The sequence below is a fragment of the Phocoena phocoena genome, chromosome X (genome assembly GCF_963924675.1).
Source record: "Phocoena phocoena chromosome X, mPhoPho1.1, whole genome shotgun sequence".
Lineage (NCBI taxonomy): Eukaryota > Metazoa > Chordata > Mammalia > Artiodactyla > Phocoenidae > Phocoena > Phocoena phocoena.
In genome coordinates this window covers 14,091,351-14,098,009 of record NC_089240.1, presented here as the reverse complement: position 1 = coordinate 14,098,009, position 6,659 = coordinate 14,091,351, and the positions used below count along the sequence as shown (strand labels likewise).

General features: G+C 45.6%; 1 pseudogene; it reads left to right on the top strand.

Annotated features, from left to right (window-relative positions):
* Positions 1–1,917: 1,917 nt before the first annotated feature.
* On the top strand, positions 1,918–2,879 carry LOC136142786 (poly(rC)-binding protein 2 pseudogene; annotated as a pseudogene).
* The last annotated feature ends 3,780 nt before the right edge of the window (positions 2,880–6,659 follow it).

Here is a 6,659-nt window from a genome sequence, read left to right as displayed (position 1 = left end):
ATGGCTGCCTCAGCTAACGGCCAGCCAACATCCTAGCTGACCCGGCAGCTGCCTGCAGACACATGTGAGTGACACCTAGTTGAGACCAGCGGAAGGCTCATCCATCTGAGCCCAGTCCAAATTTCCAGAGCACAAAATTGTGGTCATTGTTTTAAGCCACTAGGTCTCTGTGGGGTGGTTTGTTACACAGTGAAAGCTAACTGACCCCGTGTCCCAGTGAGAGCAGGGTTGTAGCACCAGCACTGGGGCAGAAGTTGGATTCCATCAGAACGATTTTGTTTATAAACAGCTGTGATGGACATCGATATAAAAACAAGTGAGCAAACACCAGTTGGTCCATCCATCCACAGACACACAGTTACATCACGGTGACTATGAAAACTGGAACAAACATAACTACAGAGGAGGGGGACGGGGATGGGCTAACCCCTTCAGCGTTTGGGATCCGACACTTGAAATTATGAGGATTTTAGCAATAGTGAGAGCCTCCAGTTCAGCGCCACCTAAAACGTCATTTGTTTGCTCTTTTGTATTTCACGCTTTGCATAAAGCTCCTGAAGCCTTTGGTTGGATCAGGTCAACTGGCTCGTGAAACTGAAACTTGCTCTATGATTTTTTTCCATCTACTTTTCCTAAGTATATGCTCTGTAAAATCTCCCTTAGGAAAAGGGTTCCGTGGTCATATAAATTATTGTATACTCTTGATCCTTCTTGGAATTTCACAATGTACCTTGGCATATTAAAGACCTATTTGTCTTCACTTATTCCAGTGCTGAGATGTCTTTGACCATAGAATCCTTTTTGTGAGTAACATATATTAAGACCTCATTACGCAACGTTTCTCAGAAAACACTCTGAGAAAGTTTTTTTTTAAACTTTCTTACAGTGAAATACAGCACACATATGGAGAAGTAGATGAAGCACAAACAGGCAGCATAATGAATTACCGTAGACCAAATACTCTTTTGACTACCCTCCTGCTCAAGAAGTAGAGCATTGTCAACACCTCCACCAGACCCCTGTGCATTCCTGGGCCATTACAATTTCCTCATTCCTCTCCAGAGGGGACCATTTCCCAGACTTTATGGTAATAACTTCCTTGCAGTGTTTTATTCTTTTGCCACCTAGTACATATACCTAAATGATACACTTGCTTTGTCTATTTTTGAAAGCTATAAAAATGGAATTACACGGTATGCATTGGAGGGGCGGAGGGTGTAAGTATCTTCAACTTCAACAGATGTCAAACTCTTTCCCAAATTGAGGGAAAGGGTACCAACTGACACTCCTATCATCAGTGTACGAGAGTTCCAGTTGCTCCACATCCTAGGTTATAGTTGGTAATGTCAGATGTTTTCATTTTTTGCCAATCTACTCAATGGGCGGTGGAGTTTTGAATTTGCATTTCTCTGTTCAGTAAGGAGGCTGAGCACATTTCATTACATTTACTGGTCATTTGTATAGCCTCTTTTGTGCAGCTCATGTTCAAGCCTTTTGCTCACTTCTTTACAGAGTTTCTATGTCTTTCTTAATGCATAGGAGTTCTTTATCTATTCTAGATAGAAGTCCTTTGTTGGGTACAGGAGTTGCAAATGTATTCTCTTGCTCTTCGGCTTGTTTTTTCTCTTTCCTAATGGGGTCTTCTGTTGAACAGAAGTTCTTCATTTAAACGTAATCGAATGTATCAGTTGTTTTCCTTTTATGCTTCGTGCTTCGTGTGACACCTGTAATAATATCTGTCTCTATGTCCAGCGGTATTCCAAGGAGCTAGACTTGAAATGGTCAAGTCATTGGTCACTGGTGGTGGTCAAAGCCAAAAACTGTAGGCTGGAGAAAAAAAGGGGAGTGGGTGGGAAGGGGAAGGGTAGAAGGCCAGAGGAGGAACAAGAGGGGTTGTCAAGAAGGCAACAGGGGCGGATGGAGGGTATGACTGCAAGTGGATTGAATGTCACTTTCACCATACAGCTCTTTATGCATGGAAAGGAAGTTGGCAGCCTCGTCAGAAAGAACAGAGAATCAGTTAAGAAGATGTGTGGGGAGAGTGTTGTACATATCAACATTATCACTTTGGCTGGACCCATGAATGCCATCTTTAAAGCCTTTGCTATGATCACGGATGCACTGGGAGAGGACGTCAGCACAACAGCACAGCTGCCAGCAGACCCTGGTCACCCTGAGCCTGGTGGTCCTTGCTAGCAGTGTGGCTCTCTCATTGGGAAAGGAGGTTTCGAGATCAAGGAAATATGACGAGAGAGTACAGGGGCTCAGGGCCAGGTGGCAGAGAATAAGCCTCCCGACTCAACTGAGCAGGCCATTATAACTGCTGGTGTTGGGCAAGCCATCACTGAGTGTGTCCAACAAGCCTGTGCAGTCATGTTGGAGTCACCCTGACCCCAACCAGCTCTCTGGTCATCTTTGCAGGTGGTCAGGACACATGCCACACAGGCAGCAACGGTGTGGGCTTTCCTCACCCCCACTCCCCACCCATCCACGTGCCTCAACCATGACCTAGAGGAACTCTCTCTGGAGGCCGGCACTGCAACAGTCTTGTTTTCCTATGATGCGTGGCAACCCTGGATTCGGTGACATTGAATCCACTCTCCAGAGATGAAAGGCTATTGGGCAGGTTTGGATGTATCTACTGAGACTACTCATAAACTCGCATTTCAAGCCTTTTAATTGGCTGCACAATGGGGCATTAGGGCGCCCAAATCAATAAGAGCCACCAGACGTCTGGGGCACAGTTCGTCATTGCAAACCCAGTGGAAGGATCTACCGTTAGGCTGGTTACCGTCACTGGATCTGCTGCCAGCATTAGCCTGCTTCCATCCCAAATTGTCTGGCTGTCCTCAGAGACAGGTGGCACGGGGAGCCGCTAAAGCAATGCAGATCCATCCACAATCCTTTCTGGCTGTTCACCACTCTTGATCCATCTGTGTCGTTTCTGAACAGTCAGCAATTCCAGGTTTTAAATAGTCTGTAAGTTTCCATTTCTTTACACTTTACATCCACTTGTGATTTTTAAATTATTCGAATTCCTTTCTCCATTCAGCTGTTAGAGCTGAGTTCCATATTTAGTTTTCTAAGCTTCTCCCTGTTTTGTTTTACTTTGGGGTTTTGTGCTCATGCATTTTTTTGTTTGTCATAGAACTAGAAGACTAGAATATTAATACAATGCGGTTTAGTCCATGATGTCAGAAAGTTCTCAAAAACGAATTAAAAGATGGACTGGGTATCCGTTTGCTCTATTCTCCCATGACAAAAGCTTCAAGGACAAGAACATTACATTCTCTTGGTAGTGACCGTGGCGCAGCCTTTTGGAGGTCAAAGAACGGCCATCTATCGGTTTACTCCTATACGCTAAGCATTGTCCTGAGCCATGGACCTACATTACGTCCTTAATTCTCTCAGCAATTCTGGAGGGAGGTATTTTTTGCCCTCAAAATAAGTGGGCAAATGAAGGGTCACTGAGGCAAAATCACTTCAGCAAGGTCACACAGGTCAAACAGCCGGCCAATGGCAAAGGCGGGATTTGAACTCCAGATTGAATCTCACCCCAAAGCTCACGGCTTTCCCACTGCAACATGCCGCCCTCCAGTCGGAGCAGGGGACATGGTGAAGTGCTTCTGTGAAAAGGAATTATAAAGTGTCCCCTTTGCTGCAGGATAACTGGTGAGGAAAAATCTTTCTACTGACTCTCTGTCTTGGTGTGGGTTACCCTAGAAGCAGGACCTAAGACGAGGATTTGAGTGCAAATCGTTTCTTTGTGTGGTGATTCCAGGAAACGGCAGTAGAGGAAGTGAGACAGGAAGGAGAGGCAGCCAATAAATGGAACGTTATCAAACACTGGGGTCACTGGAGTGCAGTCCTGCTGGGGAATCCCAGAGCCCCCGGTTGCCCTCTACCTTAGAGTTACCCATCGTTGCTCCAATGGAGGGGTTAGGAGGCTGGGTTTTTATCCACCGATTCACACCCATCGTTACAGGAGGGCGGCCATGGAGGGATTAGTTCTCAGGAACTCTGGGTTTCCCCTGAGGGTGGACCCACATGCTCTCAGGGCTCAAAAAGGTCCTGCTGGCCGAGGCTTGCAGGTGTTTGGAGTAAAGAGCCTTTGGCGTAGAGGTGGGTACCGAGGGGGTGTGGCAGAAAACCAACACTGTCTGCTCCACCCTCTACTAATAAAAGCTAAAGAAAAAGAGAAATAGACACGAACTCTGGTGAAGGAGAGAAGGCTACAGAAAAGGTTTAAATCCCTCCACAGAGCTGAGCAATGTAATATTCCTGAGACGTTCACAGTGGCACCTTCCAATCTAATTTGCCACACAGAGGAAGGGACACCCACCACACTACAGTTTAATAATTTATTTATTATTTCCAGAGCGATCCTATTAACAGTCCATTCATTTTCTCCCCAGCGGTTCAGCCATTGAAATTCACCCACTGCGTCTTTTGACTATTAGTCATACTCTGGGAAGTATTATTTAGGAGCGCGTACCGAAAAAGATTTGACAAAGACTTCACGTGCAACCTGATACGAAAGAGATGATTTCCGAATTGGACTGGGGAACGGGCTGGGCTGGGTTGAGGCTCAGACATTCTCCTTATAGCTGGAGTTTTTCCAGCCCACTTTCCCATTCACAAAATGGGGGGAGGGGTGGCCAGCAGAGGCAGTGTTTCGAGATTTTAAATACCGCCTAAATCAAGGGCCTTTTTAATGCTAATTAACCCACTTAATCCCTTTCAGAGACTAGCACTTTCAACAGCTTTAAACTAGAAGAAAAATGTAATAAACGGGGAGGGAGGGAGGAGCTGACTATTGAAGAAGGCGACCACAGATGTTAACTCGCACTGACTATGGGGGACTCTGACGCCGGCTAGGTTCAGAAAGAGCAAACATCCCAAAGAAAAACAGTACAAAACTGTTTCAGAATTTTCAGTTTCTGGTTCAGATCCTCGTTCAGCGATGTACAACCCGTGTCCTGCCTTGTACAATTTAGTTCATGTGCTCTTGTGAAAGTAGTTTTACACCAAGGAATCAAAGTAAAATTAAGCTAAGCAGTTATCAAAGCAGTCACTCTTTTCTTAACTGTGTCCCCCACTACACACACGCACACACACACACACGCACACACACACACGCACACACACGCGCGCACACACACGCACACGCACACGCTCGCACACACACACACACACGCACACGCACGCACACACGCACACACACATGCCTTTCTGAAGACATCTTCTTTCTTAAAGGTGAAATAATTTCTAAGGTGTTTTTCGTTATTAGGGTCAGCTAAACTGCTTGCTGATGCCAGCACTAAGGACGGAATCAGGCTGACCTAGGTTAGAGCTCAGGCTCTGTCACTTAACTGGTATTAGTTTTTTTACTTGTAAAATGGAGCCCATACTGATATATTCCTTATCAGCTCCAATGGAAAACAATACAGTCTCCATAGCAGGGAGGTCAAGTAACCTTTCCTGTAAACAGCCAGAGAGTAAATATTTAAGGTTTTGTGGGCTACCTGGCCACTGCTGCAACTACTCAGTTCTGCCACTGGAGCATGGAAGCAACCAGAGGAAATACACAAATGAATGTGCGTGGCCGCGTTCCCATAAAACTTTATTGACAAAGGCAGGCGGTGGGCTGCATTTGGCCCATGGGCAGTAGGCTAGAGCACACCTTTCTCAGTAGCCATTGAGCCATTTTACGACTCTGGATTTGCAAAATTGTTCTTGTCTATAGACATGCAAATTCTGTCCATTAGAGGTTCCATTGATGTGCCGCCCGTCCCGTGGGAGAGATCAAATTTGCCCGTGTTTGCATATTCATTTCAACATCCCTGATCTATAAATGTGTCTGTTCTTGAACAGGTTCTACCATCCTATCAGTTCCCTCATTAATGAATAAAATATTTAATATCGTTGAAGAAAAAGTTATTCTGACAGTTGTTAAAATGGTAAGGAAGACTTTATTCAACACTATTGCGATAGGTGTCAGGACTACTACAATGGTGGAGAGAGGTCGGGCTCAACTCAGAATATGGCAAAGACAGCTGGGGATTTACAGCCAATGAGCAGAGTGAAGGAAGCAGTGGGTCTAAAATTACTAAGAGGAAACATCAAGTATAGGAGGATTCTTGGTGAACGCAGGCCAGGCTGATGAGATACCAAGGATGGACGATGGGGAATCTGATCAGATATCGAGGGTGATCAGATATCAGGAATGGAGTGATTCTCACTAACCTGATTTAGAAGGATTCTTGCTAACACTAGACTAGGCAGGCCAACGACAAGGCCCAAAGATGAGGCCTAGTCAAAAAGAGACCTCAGAGGAGCCTGTCTCGAGTTTGGTCAAGGAAAGAGTCTTTGTCATGTTAAAGAAAAAATTTCGTGACACTTACTAAAGACAGTAAGGCAGACTTTATCCAGGGGGGTTAGGTTTTGCACAGGGGGAGGGAGATCAGACTCAACTCCAAAAACAAGGACAAGTGAAGGTTTATAGCCAAAGGTGGGGCCAGGGGGGTCAGTGGATGGAAAACTGCTGAGAGGATCAGGGATGAGGGAGATTCTGGCTAAACTGATTTGATAGGACCCTTGCTGAAGGCAGGCCAGGGTCATACGATGCCCAGGGAGAGGGGATGAGAAATATGATCGGA